A 21,573-nucleotide genomic window follows, 5' to 3' on the forward strand; every position below is an offset into this window, starting at 1 on the left:
CTCGCCAAATGTTGTTCAGAAAAAAAGGGACTATTTGCAACTTTCCAAAATGTTGTACTGTTGTGCAGAACGCTAACATGATTTAGATACAACCATGCCTGTTCCTGTATCTTATTTTTCCTGTGAGTTCCAGCTACTTTATAGGCTTTCCTACATACCTTAAGCATGTCTATGTTCTTTGGCTTTTGTTTTAGGGTGATCATAAAATCCTCATAAGTTTTAGAGCAGTTTGTATCAAACCACTTTTTTTTTTAAATCCCCAGTCCCTTGCCTCCCTGTTAAATTGCCCGTAATTCACTTTGCAAGGTTACCAAAGGCCTCTATAACCACACTATCATCTGTAGAATCATCAAGACAAAATTCAATACCCTCTTTACCCTCCATATATAACTTGGCAAAATGGCTTCTGGAATTATCTTCCAATTAGAGGTAGAAAGATATATGTTAAGGACTCCCATTATAATAACCTCAAAATAGCAGCTACTCTCCTCTCCATATTGCTAAAAAACTCTTGTGCTACAATATAATCATGTTATTGTATTCCCTACAAAAGGAGTTGTAAAAATTAATTATTACCAGGGTTGTACACTTCACAAAAATGTATTCTACAGCTAACACATGGGGAGAAGATTAAAATAACCTCTTCTTAGTGAAGGCTAGGTTAAGTGATATCAAGGTAAGCAGAGCAGACCTCCCTTTGGAAGGTAGAGCACCTTCATAAAATGGTGTAAAGCCATCAAAAACAATCAGACACGTCCCAGGTGTCTTGTAATGTAATAATTTGACATGATCTTTTTATGTCTAGCCACGGCTCCTCGTCTTTCTTGGCCCCTAGACCCACAATATTCAAAGACATGACTCTATGGTTCCATGGACACTTTTGCTGGATACAGACCTTAAATCAGTACTTATGGCAACTTTTGTTGATTTAGGAGACCTTCCGGTTTCCAAAAACTCAAGTTGAACCCTTTGTCAATCAATACTATCTAGATCTCTCAATGGGACACATTTATTTTCAAGAGAGATAGTTGTTTTTAGAAGTGAGGGCTGTAGTGGATTTGCTGATATAGGTCTATGGTGTGGATCCCCTGAATAATGGAAAAATGAAGCAGGAGAATCTCAATTCCAGTTGTAATACCATTTCTGTAGTGGCTATAAATCATGGCATTTGTATGTGTTGGGTGGGTTAGGTTAACCACTATACAATACCTTCCCTATCTTTTTCTACAGTGGTTCCAACCCAACCCACTCTTCTGGCCATGATGACATGGGATGATAAGTGAACACCCTTTACTAGTGAATTATCCAACCAGTGGATAACTTTCTGGATCAGATCTGTTGTTAACTCCTTTGGACCCTGTTTAACTTGAGGGACATCTCTGGGGCAAGTCAAGAATATAATTTCTCATTGTTGTATCTGGGGGTGGATGGGGCTGCACACCAGACTTTAAATTATTTGGGGGGCAAGACTTTTCAATGGCTAGGGACTTCCTTGATGCTACCAAGGTTCCTCCCCCCTCATCCCTGGTATTTTGAAAAGTACCCTGGCCACCCTTGGCTTGAGAGCCCTCCTGTAGTTGGGTTTTAATAACTTGCCCTGACTGTGTGCTACCTCTACACTATATGGGCTTACGGCTACTTGTTAAAAGGGTTGAGGAGCCGAGCAGGCCCAGCTCCCCCAGATGACTCTATGCTCCCTGTTCTCCAGGCTGTCAGAAGTATGTCGAGATTGCAACTCTATAGACTGCTTAACTTAAGTAAAACTTGTATCTTTAACAATTGTAAATCGACGGGTACTAGGGGTGATTTTAGCACATCTTCAATTTTCAGTAATAAGTAGGTGAAATTTGCTCCAAGTCCACCTGATCAAGAGCAACTAAACCCACAGGTCCTGTAGGCGTATTTGCAGCCTTTTTCCCTCCACCTCTTTTCATTTTAACCGGGGGTTCGGTTATAGATGTGCCTTCGCCTCGCACCCCTACAAGTCCATATGGCGAACCAGTAACAATTGACATGATGGGGCCCCTCTCAATACTGTCAACAGGTTGCAGAGTGTCACAATAGGGTGAAGCACTCTGAGAATGATTGCATATCTCCAACAAAAGTTTCCTTTCAGTATAGGCAATTTCATTTGACAAAACGTTTGCTGTCCTAATTAAGAACAATTCCAAGGTAGTTGTAGTATTCACCCGTCCATGTGGGCCCGTAGTTTCCTTCCTTTTTCCCATTAATTGTCAGGGGAATGTTCCCGGGAAAATAACTGAAGATGAAAGTAGTTGCAGAAATACAGCAACTACAAGACCTTACCCCGAAAGCAGAACGATTCAATAGAACGCCCCGAGAGGTACAACTCATTACTTAGACTCAAACAATTTAACACAGTTGCCCACTGTTAGTACAATATGCGATGCAAACAGCAGTACACAATACCTTTGGAGCCCTGAGTCGATTTTAAAATGCCTCCGGGCACGGAAAACGCATGGTGGCACCTGCCTCAAAGGATGGTGGTTGATATGGTCCTGCTCTGCCCCTCTGCATAGCCAAAGTTGGGTCCCACGCTACGGGAATCATGAGCGGATTTCAAAGCATCTCGGGGTGTTGAAAAGGCATGGCAGCTCCTGCCTCAAAGGATAGTGGTTGTTGTGGTCCTGCTCTGCCCCACTGCACAGCAAAAGTTGGATCCTGCCCTGAAAGAGCCCCGAGCAGTTTTTAAAGCACCTCCGGGTGCGGAGAAGGTGTGGCGGCCTTTGCCACAAAGGATGGTGGTTGTTGTGGTCCTGCTCTGCCCTATTGCACAGCCAAAGTCGACCAGCGAAAAAGTGGCGGATGGTCTTTCCGTCCGCCGCGGACCCCCCAGCTATCCGAACATGGCAGGTAGTATTTCTGGTGTGAATGGCTGGCTACCACTGGCCTGGTGGGGGGGGGACTGCCCGCCATCCTAATGGGTGCCTTAGTTTGTGTCAGAGAGATACTTTGAATAAAACAAGCTGGGTGTTTTCAATAATCATTTATTGAACATTTGTTATTCTGGTGTAAAATAGATGTGCTGCAACAACTGTTAGACAGTATAAGATATAAATGATTAGTAGTATTACAAAGGTAAAAGGTTGGTAGAGTTCTACCATCTTACTAAAATCATGAATACATTCAAGTATATAAAACACATGATAAAAGATGTTTACTCCTAAGATGGCTCCCTATCTAGATGTACCTAAGTGTACCTAGCATGGGTGTAGGTGTTAAGCCAAGAATTCATCTAGGATCTAGTCAACCCCATTACCATAAGTGAGACTGTGGAATCCCGTCCTGGTCTCGAGCTGGACACCCCACGAAGGATGTTAGACCACTGCTAGCTGGAGTGTCTGCATGCAGGAACCTCAGCGTCTCTGGTCTGTGTATCAGCCAGGAAGTCTCAATCTCCTGTAGCTATCTTAGCAAGATGTGATGTATATATACCAATAGGTCTCCCCAGGTGTCGTACCTTGCTCTATTACAGTGTCGTCCTAAGGGTGATGTTGGACATGAAATTTGTACATAGATTTTAAACAGGAGATGGCCATCCTGCTGTGCTTCCAAGAACCCTCATGCATAATGTATGGCATTTCAAACTAGGGAAAACCCACATTCTGAATGCAGTGTAATATGCAGGTAACAGGTTAGTCCCTGTAAACCGTGCCAAGTGTAATGTAGGGAGAGAATATAGGTGAAGGGTAACTAGTTTACCAAGGCCTATATTATAGTACCTATATAGAATATGACACCCACATCTTCCCAATGGACGACATAGTTTTAAATTCTGCACAAACTACTAAGTGTTCTAGAAATGTGTACACAAATATACAAAATATTAGTTTGGTATTGTGTTGAAAACATTAGTTTAAAAACGTTTTCCTAAAAGTTTTTTTTACAGAATTGCTAAAAAGGGAGAGTATTAAAAAATTGACAGATAGGCTACTGTTCTAATATCTCCGTAGGTATAGTCTGCACTACTTCTAGCATTTTAAAAGCCATACAAGCTTAAAAGGAATGTCAATTTTGATATAGAGTTTTAATTTTCTGTTTTGTTTTTCAAAAGCCGAATTTCTTCCCAGCAGGCGAAGGGCCAAATGCGTTAAATGTTTATGTGTCCTGGCTGGTAGACACTACATTCTCGTTGCCTTGTCCCGCAGTTGCTGGTCCCTGTAAAACCTTGCATATTATGTCTATTGAGCACAGATGATTTTCTGTACTGTCCACAGCTGGTGCTGGGGCAGCCTGTGCAGCCTGTGCAGCCTGTGCACCATCCAAGGCCTGGGTATCGAGGAGTAGCCCGTGTCTGTACAAACAGATTCTGATGTTGCCTGCGGTGGCTCTAAGAATGCCTACATCAACATGGGAATACACTGGGGACACTGCAGAACATGGGACGTTATCGGGTCCAGTAAAGCATCAACGTCTGGTCACGCACATGATGGGAGTGTCCAACAGAGATCCAACATGCATTCTTCTCCACAAAACAGACATCGGAGGACGGTTAAGATGCAGTCCATCCAGAGTGGTCTAAGCAACAAGAACCAAGAAGCATTTAGTTCCCTTAGGCGAGGTGTGCCCAAAAGTTGTACCATGCAATCACTTTATTTTCTCTCCAGGAGTACTGTTTCCATCTCCTTGGTGAGTAGGACATCCATTGGGTGGCAGAAACACAACAATCAGGATACCTGCTATTAGAAACAGGATCAGCGGCAGTCCTCCAAAAATTCTTCCAAATAGGGAGTGTACAAAGTTTGATATAACTCCGAGGACTGTCTGAAAGGTGCTTAATAGTCCAGAACGTCTGTTCTTAAATAGGTGGAATGCCTGTCAAATCAGACATGTTAAAGATACGATTTACCATTTCTGTGAAATGGAAAGGGCAGTTTGTACATATAAGTTCCTTTGTCTCTGCTGAAGACCTTGCTACTTGGAGATCGAAAGTCTCTCAAGAGGAGGTTAAGGGCACGTATTTCTGCGTAAGAATAGCTTAATGCTCAAAGTATCAAACCGTATTAGTGAAATATTTAAGGAAGGCAATAGCGTCACCTCCCTGACTGTATGTGATGGGGGAAACAATACTTGCATACAGCAAGTAAACCTGGAGCGCACAATTACCAGATATGCGATGCCCGGAAGTATCCCACAGCAACCTTGATCATTCAGAATCAAGTAACTCCCATTCGAAAGTAGTTTGAATACTGGAGTGATCACGGCAACTGGGGCACCCTCTAAATGACAGGACAACTTTCATTTCATTTTCATTTCATGCTGTATTTATAAAGCGCGCTGACACCAGAGGTTTCCTGGCGCTGTGATTGAGATTAAGGGTGGAAGTCAGAGTTTAGCTAAGGTTTGAGAAGAGCCAAGTTTTTAGGCTTCTTCGGAAGCTGAGCAGAGAGCCAGAGGTTTTAATGTGGAGGGGAAGGGAATTCCACAGTTTGGGTGCCAGGAAACTGAATCTGCGGCCGCCCAGTTTTTTTAGTTTGACCATCGGAATAGTGAAAAGGTGGAGATGGGCGGAGCGAAGATTGCGAACCGGGCAATGGGGGTTGAGAAGGGATTCTAAGAACGCCGGGCCCTTAGACTGCCGGGCCTTATATACCAGGCAGCAAATTTTAAAAGCAGCTCGCTGTTCAATAGGTAACCAGTGCAGCTTAGCCAGGAGGGGCCTTGCAGATTGCCATTTGGGAGTTCTACAAATGAGTCTGGCTGCCTGGTTCTGCACCAGCTGGATACGACGGAGGAGGAACTTGGGTATCCCCCAGTAGATGGAGTTGGAGAAATCCAGGCGGGAGAGAACAAGAGAGATGACGATTTGCACCAGGGAATCGTGGGAGAATAAGTGGGATATCTTGCGAATTTTTCGTAACTGAAACATGCTGGCAGAGATGATGGAGCCAACATGAGTTTTTAAGGAAAGGTCAATATCAATGGTAACACCTAAACTTTTTACCGAGTTCGAGGGGCTAGGTGGAGTGCCAAGCTCGTTTGGCCAAAAGTGGGGGCCCCAATGTAGTGAACTGGTTCCAGGCAGGATGAGTTCGGTCTTCTCAGGATTCAGTTTGAGCTGGTTGGAAATCATCCATTGTTGGATGTGCAGCATTACTGCCTGGAAGGTGGGTACAGCGTCCGGGGAGTCTAGCGGAAAGATGATCTGCATATCATCGGCGTAGTTGAGGACAGTGCAGTTCCAGGTGCTTAGCGAGTGGATCAGAGGGCGCAGGTATAAATTAAACAATAATGGGGAGAGGGAGGAGCCCTGGGGGACTCCGCAGGTAGTAGGGACCTGGGAGGCGGTGAGGGGGCCAAGGTGGACTGTTTGAGCTCGGCCCGAGAGGAAGGACTTAATCCATTCCCGGGCAGGTCCCTGAATACCTGCCTGTCCGACACGGTGGAGAAGGATGTCTCTTTGCTACTGAACCATTACAGGCCCCATGAAGCATGATATCCTGGCATAAAAGTGATCCACTTATGGTATTCTCGCAATTAGTAAGGCTTAGAAACACTTCTATATCTCCACTCCCGCATCGAAATCTGTATGGCAATTTTCAAGATATATGAGATAAGATTAGAATGGTACGATAAAAGATTATATTCGGAACTCTATCAGATGCTTCGTGCGCTTCAAGCGGCAATTATCCATTTTTGGATTTAAGAGGCCATCCATGCCCCTAAAGTCCACCACGAGGTATTAGGACCCACATCCTGGTCAGGTCCTCCCGTGGAGATATTATACTGTTGCCCGGCAAGTGCATATAATCTTTTATCGTACCATTCTAATCTTATCTCATATATTTTAATCGTTATTAATTTTACCATCCTCAATAATACTCTCTTGGATACCGCAACCACTCAGTGTTCATTTGGTACTTATGGCGGAGCTAGAGAGATCTTATACGTTGCTGTGCTTCCGCCTACTTTTCCCATTGTACGGTGAGGCTGGCATAAACCCTTTGCTTGAGGTGTGGAAATTTACCCATAGGACGCTACTTTATGAAATGAAATGAAAAGAAATGAAAAGATAATTTATATAGCGCGGCTGCTGCCCGAGGGCGTCCAAGCGCTGAGTAGAGGGCATAGTACTCTGATGGGGGGGTGGGGTGCTTAGTTTCTGAAAAGGAAGGTTTTTAGTTCTTTGCGGAATGAAGAGAGGATCTGATTAGATCTTAGAGAGGGGGGAAGGGAGTTCTAGAGCTTGGAAGCGTTGAGCTCGAAGGACCTGCCTCCTGCCCTAGATCTTTTGATTCGGGGAACTGTGGCCAGGCAGGCGTTTGATGAGCGGAGTTGTTTGCCGGGGCGGTAAGGGGTAAGAAGGGGTTGGTTAATCTGGGGGCCAACTCTGTAGAAGGCTTGGTGGGAGATACAGAGGGCCTTGAATTTTATTATTTCCCTAACAGGGAGCCAGTGGAGAGATCGAATCCCTGCCTTGACTGATTCTCTGCGGGGTATCTGTAGTAGTGTCCTGGCTGCACAATTCTGGGTCCGTTGAAGTTTTTCTAATACATATTCTGGTGCTCCTAAGTAGAGGGCATTGTTGAAATCAAGCTGAGATTGAATGAGGCCCTGAATGATGATTTGTTTGGCTTCGAGGGGTAGAATAGGGAGGATTTTTTTCAGCATCCGGATTAATCCGAAGCAGATTGCTGAGGTCTTGGTTGCCTGAGTGTTAAGAGTCAGGGATTTATCAAGCCAGACTCCTAGGCTCTTGATGTCCTCCTTTGGAGATGGGGGAGGGCCCAAGCTGGGGGGCCATAGCTGGGCAATGGTGGTTGGGGAGGGGGGGCCGAGAAGCAAGATCTCGGTTTTATCCCCATTCAGTTTTAGAGAAGATGCCGTCATCCAGCTTTTTATCTCTTCCATGCAGGATGCCAAGTTGACTTGCGGGAGCCCGCTGCTCTTCTGTGTCAGGGAGACCACGAGCTGGGTATCGTCCGCATATGATATGATCTTGATACCATATTGACGAACGATCCCAGCCAGCGGTCTCATGTAGACATTAAACAGCCTGGGGCTCAGGGAAGAGCCCTGTGGCACCCCGCAGCTCAGAGGTTTGCTGGTGGAACAGGAGTCACCATCAAAGACCTGGAATGTTCTTCCACTCATGACGGATCTCTACCATGCAAGAGCATTTCCAGAGACTCCAAGATCGAGTAATCGATGCAGTAGAGTTGTATGGCATACCTTGACGAACGCGGCGCTAAGGTCGAGGAGGACCACTGCCACTGACCCCCCTCGATCCAAGATCTTTCTCGATTCTTCTACCACGGCTAGGAGAGCTGTTTCCGTGCCATGTTTTGGGCCGAGTCCTGTTTGGGTGACATCCAATAGGAGATTTTCTTCGAGGTATTTTGTTAGGTGGGAATTAACAGGCTTTTCCAGTATTTTACTTGCCCAGGGTAACAGCGAGATGGGACGATAGTTGTTGGAGTCGTTCACGTTAAGGTTGGGCTTTTTTAAAAGTGCTTTCACCATGGCCTTTTTCCATATGGGGGGTACGATTCCCTTTTCCAAGGAGCAGTTCAGTAGCTCTAAGAGGGTGGGGAGAATTGTTTGGCTAGCCATGGCCATCGTAAGGGGAGGCGCTGGATCAGAGGGAGAGCCAGATTTTATTTGTAGTGCAAGGGTTTGAAGCGATTCCAAGACTAACGATGGGATGTCGCTCATGGTTACTAGGCGCGAGGGTGTAGTATCTGTTGAGAGCTGAGGCTCATTGATGTTTGGGTCGGATGCGGAAGTGGTGAAGGAAGAGTATATTTTGTTGATTTTTTGGTGGAAGAAGTCGGCTAGATCATTGCATCGGCCGGTAGGGTTATCGACTGGCACGGAAGGGGGGGGGGAATTTTGGAGAGGGATTTGACGATTTGGTAGATTTCTTTGGGCTTAGATCTGGCTGAGATGATTTTTCCATAGTGGTAAGTGGATTGGGCTTTACTGATCCCAAGTTTGTATGCCTGTATGGCTTCCTTGTATCTGGTTTTGGCAGTGGTGGTGTATTCAAGGCACCATTTCCTTTCCATCCTTCTACACTGACGTTTAAGTTCCCTCAGTTCTTCTGAGTACCAAGGAGCAGTTTCCTGGGCTCTTTTTGTACTGTTTTCCTGATGGGAAGAACGGTGTCAAGGGAATCCTTGATCCACTCATTAAAGATCCCACTATCCAGTAGGGGGTCCTGGGTAAATGAGGGTTTCGTGGCCGTTAGTTGGTTGTCCCACTGCTCTAGAGGGAGTTTTGACCAGTTCCTCTTTGTGCGTGAGGAGGGGATATTAGGAGTGTGTTTGTGGGTGGACCAGGTGAGTGGGATGAGGAAGTGGTCTGTCCACGGGAGCTGAGTGATGGACCCTACTGAGAGGTTGGGACAGTTACTAAAGACAGGGTCAAGCAGATGGCCTTTGTTGTGGGTGGGGTTTTTAATTAGTTGCTCCAGTTGGATGGCGGCTAGGCTTGAGACTAGCTCATTGGCAGTGTTGTCAGACTGGTCGTCAAAGTGCAGGTTAAGGTCCCCAAGTATAGTGAAGTTGGAAGAGGACATGGCGGAAACCGCCGCTTGCGAGGGAAGTGCCAGGTGAAAGTTGTTTAGAGGTCCTGGGGAGCGGTACAGGAGTATTCCTGTTAGGCTATCATTCGGAGTGAATTTCAAGCAGAAGGACATACTTTCGCAATCCGGGATAGGATCCGGCGTGTAGTGACACTGAATTGCGGATTTGTGCATGACAGCAATCCCTCCTCCTTGTCGTCGAGTGCGGTCTCTTCGGGCAATCTGATAGCCAGGGGGAAGTGCTTGGACTACATCAGGGTCGCAGTCAGGTGTTAACCAGGTCTCAGTTAATAGGACAGCGTCGGGTTTTTTCTCGTCAATTAGTAGAAAGATTTCTGCGCTATGTTTGGGCATAGATCTGCAGTTTAAAAGTAGTATGGTGAAGCTTTGTTGCTCCGGGGTATGCCGGCGCAGCTTGAGACTAGTGTTACAATGAGGACAGGAGGTTGGAAGGGCCAGAGGATGGTGGAGGTGATGGCAGTGGGCTTCCTTGGGAGGTTTAAGTTTAAGGAGGGCACTGATGCTATATTGAGTCCTAGAGGGGATACCAGGGGGGGTGGCCCTTGGTCCCTGTCGGTCGCAGACGGGCTTTCCTTTGGCGCGCCTTCGGCGTGCTGGCGGCGCGCCCGCTGGGCGCGTCCGCTGCGCGTCCTGGGGAGACACATTATATTGCGGTGCAGGGGGCGTGGTCTCACGTTTGTGGGCGTGGCCTGCGGGTTTTCGGCGCAATGGCGGCAGTTCTATCTCCACCCCGTGTCACATATGTTGCAGCGTTATCCATGCAACATATGTGACATGATTATTTTCCTGTAACTTAACCCATTTCCTTACGAAATCTTAGAATCTTCAAGTGGTTCTCCAGAAGAAGGCGTGTGTAACGCCGAAACACGCGTAGAGATTATAAATTTACCCACTTGGTTGTTTTTATCATTCTATTTGTTTTTACCAATTATGTATAAAATCTGATTTATTACATACTTGAGATATATGTTGACAAATCTGCCAACAATGGTAATAATATGAATGTGTTTAATATTTTTAACTTATGTGATGTATACTTCTGATAATAAATGAATTGTATATCTTTTATTGTATCTATCGTGCATTTTTCCTGTACACTGCAGTAGCCCATATCTGTTGTGCATCTATATTTGTTGTGTCATTGTACCTGACATCATTCAGGACCCCACAGTTGCCTAGGATTTGCTATTCTTAAAAATATTGTGCCCTGACCTAGGAACGTGTTACTAGTTTCAGGGGGTCCCTTTCTTATATAACACATCCTGTTCTAGTACATCAATAGCAGAAGATACAATGTTGCCCAATGAATATATCCTGGATGTTAAGGTTGTTAACCCATTATTGACCACTGCTAGAGCTTTCTCTAGATTTAGATGATCCATTTCTCGTAATCTTTCGCTGGCCTCCTGATGTGAAATCTTCTAAATCTCATTGTAGATAGCATATCAGAAATGTTTGTGACGTGGTTTCCTAGGACCTAATAAAAAATCCCGTAGGTCCACATCCCCTGTAAGTAAGGGTAAGTGTTGTTTCACCTGTGTGAGTGTTGAGGTTTGTAGCCAATCAAGGCATAACTTCCAACACTGTACAATGTCACTACCCCTGGGTGTTGCCTTTGTACATAACATGGATCTGGCTAATTGACACTAAATCCTTTAGTTTTACCCAAGAATCTTTCTTGACAGTTATTGGTGTCTGCAGCCAAATCAACAATTCCTTCCAATCCGGTCTGATCTCTTGTATTGCATGTCATCAAGTGTAACCTCTTTTTGTGATGTTATGTTACCCCCAGTGTGTAATGGCTCAGGCAACCGAGGTGTATTCAAATCTTTATTTCTGGCAAACCCAAGACAACATTTTTGTTGCACTGTTTCATTCAAGAACATTATTTGTTGAGGAATGAGACATGCTCTAAATAGTGCCTCTGTTCCCTGGACCTGCCAGTCTCTAGTACCCCAGATGGATTTTAAGTCTATAGTGTCTTTCCACAGGTCAAACCCTTTTTCAGACAACTGGGCAATAAAAGAAGCAGAAAAGATCTGTTTAGTGTTTGTCAACATATTTTTCTGTGCTGGTGTAGGTGCAACCTTATAGTAATATGAGGCTGGGTCTGCTGTGTTAAACCTTGAATAATATAGACATGTTTGCACAAATGTTTTTGAACTGCTTTTCGGTGGTGTCGGGCAATGTTCCCATTGGTGAAATGTGAAAATCATTTGAGTGATGCAAATTTCAATCACCCCTTGATATTCAAGTTGATCTAAGATCTTCCTGATCTGTTTTTTAGCTTCTTGCTTTATAGGATACTGCCTTTGTGCAGTTGGAGTGTTTTTAGTAGAATAATGTGGTGGGTTGAATCCTCATCCCATTCAACATGTTTTTTTTATAATGCTGGAGCTTGGGCTACTGCCCACTCCCGTGCATATGTATATTTTAAATGTTTGGGAACATGGTCCCCAAAGATATGGAACTACCTTCCTCCGGAAGTACGCAGAATATCCTCAACAACTGCTTTCAAACAGTAAGCTAAAAGATTCCTAATTAATACATTCTTACCTTAATTGGGCTAGGTTCACCTGCTAGAAGCCATTGATCCTAAAACAATTGTACCATCATTTGATGCTGCTCTTCTTTACCGCATAGTGTGCCCCCTTCATAGCCCACTATATACCTGTTTATTGTACTACTCTCCTTGACTCATTGTCTTGTAATTATGCGATTATTCCTGTTTTTTTTAATTCTTACTTGATGTGTTTATTGCATTTATGTCCTTCCTTCCATCCTTTTGTAAAGCGCTTCAATATCCTTTGGGATCTTGTTCATGCTATATAAAACTTGATAAAATATATACATATATTTTTTTTGATGGTCGGAAATTGTTAGTAAAATTACAGTTTCTCCCCAAGGGCAATCCATCACGAATGCAGGCGGCCAATTTTGTTCAGCTAACGAAATGTCATAGCCAAACATCAGGTTCTCCCAAAAGAGACCTCTAACTGTCCTACATTTGTCCCCCTCTATCTGGAGTGTTATTTCATACAATTTATAAGGGACACTTACACTAGTATCAGGTGTTTCCACCATGATAGAGTCATTCAAGTTCACTGTCACCAGAAATGTCATCAGGTTCTCGCGAGCTATTGTTACTTCTGCCGCACTGTAGAGCCCATTCTCCGTTCAGTAGTCGAGTACTCAAAATTCTGGGCATGTCTGATCTTTAGACCTGCAACTTTCTTCTTTTTGAACTGTGGTTTTGGTTTTGCTTAACTTCTTTTTTTTTTAAATAACTGTTGATGGACAAAATGCAGAACAATGTCATACATTCACCCCAGTACAGAGATCTGGGCCTAAATCCATCGTTCGTTATTTTGCACTCCACTCCACACCACCCCAGTTCAGACATGGCCATATGCAAATCAGCCTTGACCCTGTGCCTCATGGGAACAGTCCAGCCCGAACTGCCAAGCCATGTCTTTCCTGGACCGGAATCAAGCATCCTAGGACCAGTTTCTGGCTATCAGCCGTCTTCAGCCAGGACAGCTTGACTCCAGTGGTGTGGAGAGCATGGGACTCAGGTCTGAGCATACCCATCCCACTCGGGGTGACAAATTAAAAAATAACAGTTGATGGACAGAATGCATAACAATGTCATACATTCACCCCAGTACAGAGATCTGGGCCTAAATCCATCTTTTTTTTGCACACCACACCACCCCAGTTCAGACATGGCCATATGCAAATCAGCCTTGACCCTGTGCCTCATGGGAACTGTCCAGCCCAAACTGCCAAGCCATGTCTTTCCTGGACCGGAATCAAGCATCCTAGGACCAGTTTCTGGCTATCAGCCGTCTTCAGCCAGGACAGCTTGACTCCAGTGGTGTGGAGAGCATGGGACTCAGGTCTGAGCATACCCATCCCACTCGGGGTGACAAATTCAAAAATAACAGTTGATGGACAGAATGCAGAACAATGTCATACATTCACCCAGTACAGAGATCTGGGCCTAAATCCATCGTTTTTTTGCACTCCACACCACCCCAGCTCAGACATGACCATATGCAGATCAGCCTTGACCCATTGCCTCATGGGAACAGTCCAGCACGAACTGCCAAGCCATGTCTTTCCTGGACCGGAATCAAGCATCCTAGGACCGGTTTCTGGCTATCAGCCGTCTTCAGCCAGGATAGCTTGACTCCAGTGGTGTGGAGAGCATGGGACTCACATCTGAGCATACCTTCTTCTTTTTTGGAAGTATAGTCTTGAGCGTTCTGCTTGTCTCTGAACTTTGAACGCTCTTCTTGTCTGTCTGCATGTCCGTCCCTCTCTGACTTTTTTGACGAACCAAAGGTAAATGTATCCTGATTCTTGGCAGGTTTCCTAATATTATCCCTATTCCTAAGGTTATATGTCCTTTCAGAGGGCTCCCGGGGAGGAGATCTACCTCTGGTCTGAGATCTGTTTTCTTTAACATTTAATTTTTTATTACTGTACCTCTTCCTTTTAGAAGAAGTAGGTGTCTGCTTAAAAGTCTGCTTCTCGGGACTACCCATTAGTTGTGGTTTTAATACTTTTCCAACCAAACTGTCTCTGCCTAACTCTACATATGTAGTTTCAATTATTTTGGGTAGTTTGTAATCCTGTTGTATAGGACTGAACTCTTTTAGGCGTTTGCGGATGGCCACTGATGCTGCTTCCCCTTTAATATTTGCTAATATTATGGCTGATACCTGGGCATAGTTACCTAGTAACTTCCTCCCCAAGTTCAGAGCAGGTTCGGCTCCATACTCATTTTGTATTTGTCTTAATATGTCTGATACTACGGCTAATGACGGGATACCATGAGTTCTGGTATATACGGCATCGAAAACGGTCCCCCTTGAGGTACAGTTCTCTAGTTGTGGTATGATCCCCATGGGCAGGCAGATTGTTAGCATTCTGTGTTTTTCAGAATGGCTAGTTCTTGGGAAATACTGCATCTAGCTGTGGTATTTGTTCACGTTTTGCGTCCATTTTATCCATCACTGCGTGTACCGTTTGCGGTGTAATTTTAGTTGTTGTGCTTTGAACTTGAGCTGTATCTGGTTTTACCATTGCTGACTGGACTGTGAATGTCCCCATGATGGGAAAGCAATTGTTCAGTAATGAGACATCCGCAATTGTGTTTATTTCAAGAACCCGATGACCGTAATCTGCTTCCACCAAGCAGGTAGCTCTGCGAATTCCAAAAATACATTATAGATATCAGTACAAGTGTTTGCAATCCTCTGGTAGGTTAATGGAGTAATTTCCATAGTTCATTAGTCTTAATAAAGTACCTCAAAGAGAGCCCTTTTTAGAGGATTTATGTTGAAAGAGGTGTGCATAGGCACATTCCAGTGTCTACACGCAATGTAGTCATATTTAAAGAGGCCCCAATGGAATTATAAATATCTTTTCTCTGGCATGACATGCTCTCGACAAATGTCAGCGTGAAAAAACACTTGAGCTGGCTGCCCATGGGGGCAGCTCTTTACATGCCCGCTTTCATTTTCATAGTTGCTGTTATTTTGACATGGCTGTTCGACTGAATTCAAAAACTTCTCAGCTGCTGGCACTTAAATATGTTTAAAACATATATTTTGGACAAAGTCTTGTGAATATGTAACCCTAGCTATACTTATTTGGAAGAACCTAGATTATGTTAAGTGACTGCATGAAAACGACCAAGTGCTCAAAACTGATTTACAATGTAATGCAGGTTTTTACAGTGTGAAGCCTTCACCTTCCTAGCATTGTATTTTAATTTACCTTTGACTTAAATACCCTTATATGAATTATTCATGTAGGCTTATGTGAAAGCAGAGGCATAAGCATTTTGCATCAGTTTCTCAAAAATAGGCCAGGTATTGTGGATATGTCAAGCTATACATCAAGGGATGCCAATATGTTTCTGAAAGCTGCATGATGTATTAAGATGCAGCACTGTCTACTAAATATCAGCTTTATCTACTGGGTTATTGATTCTTAAAAATGGATTCTGAAAAAAAGGATAAAAACCTGACTTACATGTTAAAGTACTTAAAACAGTTTTTGTATACTGAAGTAAATTAATAAAACCTGTTTTAATGCAATGCGAGTTATAATAAAATGCTGTGGTGAAGCAGAGGTTGCCTTCATGTGGCACATGTTGTGCAAATGCATTTTGTGAATCATGCAGTGAAAAAGGGTGCCATTTCTGCAATATATCTGCACATTTGACACCAGATCTGAGGCTCTTTCTACATTTTTTGCAGCCAAAGGTATAACTGAGCAATTTGTTATGAATACAAATGGTACGTCAGCAGAAGGAACACCACCAGAAGGTTAAAATGATGTATACAATCTAATAATACTGAAGATCCATTCCAATGTAAATACTTCAACATGTACAAATAGTACAACGGGTATTTAGATGGGAATATCAAAAACACAATTATCATGGGACAAAATATTGTGTCAAAAATATCAAGGACAAACATATCGGGATGGTAAGTTTCCGTAGGTAAAAAAAGATTTACTATATATAACTCCACATATATGTACCATGACAATATATATATATATATATATATATATATATATATATATACATTCCACCAAAAAGAGTTACCCCAAAGAGAGAGGCCAGCAGGTACGTGGGTGTAGTCGAAATTTATTGAAGGCAGCTTAAGCAGACACAGGGCAGTGAAGTCCATTCAAAAGTGCTTGACCTTGCCAGACGCGTTTCGGGAACACCAGCTCCCTTCTTCAATGGCTCAAAGTCCCGCTATCACTGCAATGCTGTTTCTTGCAACATTTATTTTTCCGGGACTGCCCCAGTGGGCGGGGCCAATCGCTTGGCTTGCTGGTCCTGGTAGTGCAAGAAAATTCAAACTACTGTGAGCGCGTTGCCGTGTGCAGTCATTAAAAAGTATATTCCCAAGTGGGTCGATGTGACCAGCTGCTTACTCCGCTGCTTCTTTCACAAGCCGCCTCCTCGAGCGTAGCTCTCGGTGTACTGATGGAACTGTACCAGCTCCATCCCGAGCCCGCTCTGTCGCGGTGGGCCTCTCTCGCGGCTGGGCAAGCCGCTATATTCCACCAAAAAGAGCTACCCCAGAGAGAGGCGAGCAGGTACGTGGGTGTAGTCTGTAGTTGTGGGCATGCACATGAGACATGTAAAAAGTCCGCACCTGGTGCTTGGCACCTCTGGCATGCATCCGTCTCCCTGATGCCTATTCTGTGTAGCTTAGTTGGTGTATGAATTTGAAGTGTATAATGTGCAGGTTGCAGTTGGACGTGAGAAGTGCGAGTTGTGTACAGCTGTACTGCCAGTCATGTTCCTCGATTGACACGCCCAGTGTCCTGTCCCATCTACCTAGCGCTGCTTCAGGCTTCACAGCCTGCTCTTCCTGGGCTGCCGTGTATAGACGTGTCACCAAGTTCTTTCTGTTAGGAGCTGTCAATAGTATTTGTAAAGCATTCAATTGCTCTGGTTCCGCCGGGAATGTGCTGTACATTGACCTCACTGCGGTGCGCAGCCGTAAATACTCAAAGCTCTTCAAATGTATTATGAGGAAACAGTTGTCCCATAGTTGTCAGTCCCATCTCCGACAGCAGCGCCTGCATATCATATTTTTTTCTTGAGTTACCGTGAGATTGGGATGGTGTGCAGTGGGCAGCGCGCGTGTGTATATTGGTAATTTGTTTGCCCTGAGTGTCAGCTCGTACCACGCCCTGGAGATACACTTAGCCGTGTATATCTTGTCACCTGGTGTATAACGAATCGGGTCAGCTAACAATGCTGTCAGTGGGGCGGGGGAAGTGTTGTCTTTTTCCACTGCAATGTGCGGTATGTATGCGTGTGGTTTCGTCCAGTAATGTGCATGTTACGCTTGTGCACAAAGATAATATAACTGAAAATCTGGTGCACCAAAACCGCCCAAGTGGTATGGTTGTGTGAGTACTTCCCAACTGGTCCTAGCCTGTTTGCCGGCCCATGTCAGTCTCTGTATAAGAGAGCGTAGTTTATCAAAGAAGGTCTTATTTAGCCATATTGGTATGTTCCAAAACAGATACAGGAACCTAGGCAGTATTATCATTTTCTGGAGGGCTATCCTTTCCGCCATTGTGAAGGGCATTTTTATCCACCTGTCAATCTGTTCCTCTAGTCTCGCCATTGCTTTCCCATAGTTTTCCCTAATGACTATCTCTGGGTCTCTATGAACCCAAATGTCTTAATACTTGACCGGGTCTGTACACCATTTCAATGGGAATTCTAGGTCTGGCTCCTGCGTGTCAGTGGTAAGAGGTATCACAACTGATTTGTCCCAGTTAATGCGGAGCCCAGCATAGTTCTCGTATTTAACATATTCTCTAATAAGCGAGTTTAGATTCCTATCTGGTTTTGTGGTGTAGAGTACCATGTCGTCCGAGTACAATGCTATTTCGATTGGCCTGAGTCCAAATTGTAAAGCCGTCTCAGAATGCTTCTGATGGATTTTGCAGGCCAGCGGCTTGAGGACCATGGCAAAGAGCATCGGCGATAGAGGGCATCCCTGTCTAGTTCCCCTTGTAATCGCTATAGGGTCAGCGGTAGAGCCATTAATCCTAACTCGTGCTTTAGGTGCTGTGTATAGTAAGGATACCGACTTTAGGAAGGGCTCAGGAAAACCCATCCTGCGTAAAGTGACAAACATGAAGTCCCACTCCACAGACTCGAACGCCTTCGCGGCGTCCAGCAGAGCTGCGCCCACTGGCACCTCCGGGTCTAGGTGGTGATAGAGCGAGAAGATAGTGCGGAGGTTGTCTGTAGTGGACCGCATTGGCATGAACCCTGCTTGATCCGGTAGCACCAGATTACAAAGCAATGGTTGTATTCTATTTGCGATTATTTTTGCCAGAATCTTTGCATCAATATTTATCAAGGATAGGGGTCGGTATGATTCGCATTCTAGGGGGTCTTTTCCTGGCTTCGGGAGTGCTATCAGGAGAGCCTCGCTGAGCATGGCCGGTAATGCGCCTTCTTCGTAAGTGTCTTCAAGCATTTCAGCGACATGCGGTATTAGTGTATCTCTATACTCTTTATAGAACTCTCCCAAAAGCCCATCTAGTCCCGGAGCTTTATTATTAGGGAGAGAGTTGAACGCGGCTATTATTTCATCCTTAGATACAGGGAGACAGAAGTATTTCCGGTGAGTGTCAGACAACCATGCCATCTCTATGTCATCTAGATAATCCCTTATGTCTAAAGTGGAGGCCAATACCTTGGCCGTATACAATTTAGTGTAAAATCTAGCGAAACATTCCAGAATAGCTGAAGTGTCGTATACTGGCTTGTGCTGTTCATCCTGAATCTGGGTAATGTACGCCGCGGTGTGGGTGGGTCTGACTTTATATGATAATGCTCTACCAGGTCTTCCCCCCTCCCCGTAGTTTCGAGCTGTGTATTTGCGTGAAATGTATTTAACCTCGTCGTTTGCAAATTCGTTATATTTATCTATGTGTTTCCTTATTTCTGCTAATATCGTAGTGTTTTGGTTTTCCGCATATTCACGCTCTAATTCCCAAATGTCAATTATCTAACTGTCTCTGTATATCTCTCAATATACCTGCATGCTTGCCTATGCAATGTCCCCGCATGGTGACTCTAAATGCCTCCCAAAGGTTCTCGTGCTCTAGAGGGACAGAGCTCTTCCCTAAACACCTGATCTTGTAGTGCTGTCGGTCGCAGCCTCCATGTGAACTGCCTCGGGTTGTGTGTCGGAATGTCTAAGTGGATTCTAACCGGTGCATGGTCAGACAATGTCTTGGGTAGATGTGCCACCTCGGTGGTCCAGGTGCATACATCCTGTGTCACTAACCAATAGTCAAGTCTGGACCAGGTGTGTTGATGAGTAGCACTTCCCTTCCCTTCTGTCTGGATTTGTCTGTCTCCATATGTCCACCAGGCCCCAGTCTGTCATCCCTTCTCTTATGACCTTGGCCGAGTGTCTCCCATATCTATCTAGTCCTGTCGATCTATCCATAGTGGGGTCTAGACAAGTGTTAAAGTCCCCTCCCCAAAGGATAGTGCCAGGTTGGAGGTCGTTCAGTTGTGTCCAAATATTAGCATAAAAAGAGGGGTCGTCGGTGTTCGGACCGTATACATTCAGCACAGTACCCCCGAAGTTACCCTGCAGTATCACATATCGGCCCTGATCATCACGTACTGCTTTTATAAGCGTAAATGGTGCTGTGCGCTTCACCCATATCAGAACGCCCCTAGCGTATGATGAATAGGACGATGTTAGTCTGTAAGAGGCCCATTGAGTCCCAATGTGTTTTTCTCTAGCTTCAGTGAAGTGTGTTTCTTGTAGACAGGCCACGTCTACATTATGTCTGTCTAGGTACACCAGCACTTTCTGTATTTTCTGTGGGTTATGTAGGCCCCTCACGTTCCATGTGAGGAAAACCAGTGGTCTACACTGATGTAGGGTGTCAGCCATTGATTGTGTCGTCGTCATCTGTCCTATATGTGTGCCTGCAATGTCTGCAAGTGCCAATCGTAAATCTAGTCATCACTGCGCTGCTAGTCGGAATTTTTTTTTTACCCCCATCTTCACCCTCCCACTCCACTGGCCCCAATTCAGTGGAGACACACCCGTAAACTACCACCAACATACTTAACAAAGGAAAGAAAAAAGAAGAAATACAATAGGCAATGCGGTACACGCGTGGGGGGCAGAGCCGCCCTCCCATTACTTGTAGCTCTAGCCACATGGGACAACGCCCTAGATGTATAGCGTCAATTCAACACGTATTATCATTATAAGTCAATATGTAAGAGAGCCTTCCGGGCAGCCACACACACCAGCCTATGTTGCAGAATACTCATATGTTCTAAGCATATAAGCATATACCAATTCTATAGAACATTCAAAGTAACTGTTAACTTATCTGGAGGTGCATATATAGAGTCATTCTACATCCGAGTCCCAATTTCTTCCACCTTCCAGAGGATAATGGTCTACAGGACAGGCAGTCAGCACGTAACAGTGTCCAATGTATATCTGTGAAGCATAGTTATTCAACATCGGACATTGTGTTCTGTTCTCCATGTTCTCCTCTCGAGATCTCCTCCATGGTCCCGGTTGACCTTTGTGCTGTAGGAGCTTCTGTACTTCTGATGGTTCAGCAAATATCCGCGTCTTGCCATCTACCATGATTTTGAGTCTGGCTGGGAATAGCATGGCTTATGGAATACTCAACTCCCTTAGTTTCTGTTTGTCAGCAATGAATTTCTTCCGCACTTCTTGCACTAAAGAGGTGAAGTCTGGATACAGGGATATATCCATCCCTTCATAAGATAGTTTCCCCAGTTCTATGGCCTTCCGAAGTGCCGCGTCGCGGTCTCTGTTGTTCAGGATCTTGGCAATGATCAGTCGCAGCCTGGATCCAACAGGTGGTTTTGGCGCTAATGATCTATGGGCTCTTTCGATAATAAATACCTCCGAGAAGGTATCTCTTCCCAACAGGGAGATCAACAGCTTTGCGATGTATTGTTCCATTGGACCAGCGTTTGTTGTTTCCAAAATTCCCATCAAGCGGATGTTGCTCCTCCGTGAACGGGCTTCCAAGTCTTCCGTCTTTGCCGTCATTGCCGACATTTGTTTCTCCATCTTCGTCTGTTTCGTATCCATTTGCACCTGGGTATCTTCCGCCTCCGATATTCTCCGCTCCGCCATGTCAATCCGTTCTGTGTGTTTATCCAGTCTTTCAGACATTCTGTCCACTCTATACGTCAGGGTGTCTATCTTCCCGTCTATATTTGACAGAGCGGTTTGAATTGTTGTAAACATGGATTGGATGTCATTGTTTGTTACCCCTCCCGATGCTCCCAGCGTATGTTGCGTCGCAGATTGGGCCTCCTCGCTGTGGTCTCGCTGTTTCTTTGCCTGGTCAAAATTTATTTTGGATTGGGCGCGGTCCGGTTTCCCCATTGTCAGTGTTAGGGTGACCTGGTTCAC

At 44.8% G+C, this 21,573-nt stretch overlaps 1 long non-coding RNA gene across 1 annotated transcript in view; it reads left to right on the top strand.

Moving 5' to 3' along the window:
- Positions 1-21,573, top strand: part of LOC144827799 (uncharacterized) — a 76,748-nt gene that overhangs the window by 48,126 nt on the left and 7,049 nt on the right. The gene's annotated exons all lie outside the window — the stretch shown is intronic.

The sequence above is a fragment of the Lissotriton helveticus genome, chromosome 4_1 (assembly GCF_964261635.1).
Source record: "Lissotriton helveticus chromosome 4_1, aLisHel1.1, whole genome shotgun sequence".
NCBI lineage: Eukaryota > Metazoa > Chordata > Amphibia > Caudata > Salamandridae > Lissotriton > Lissotriton helveticus.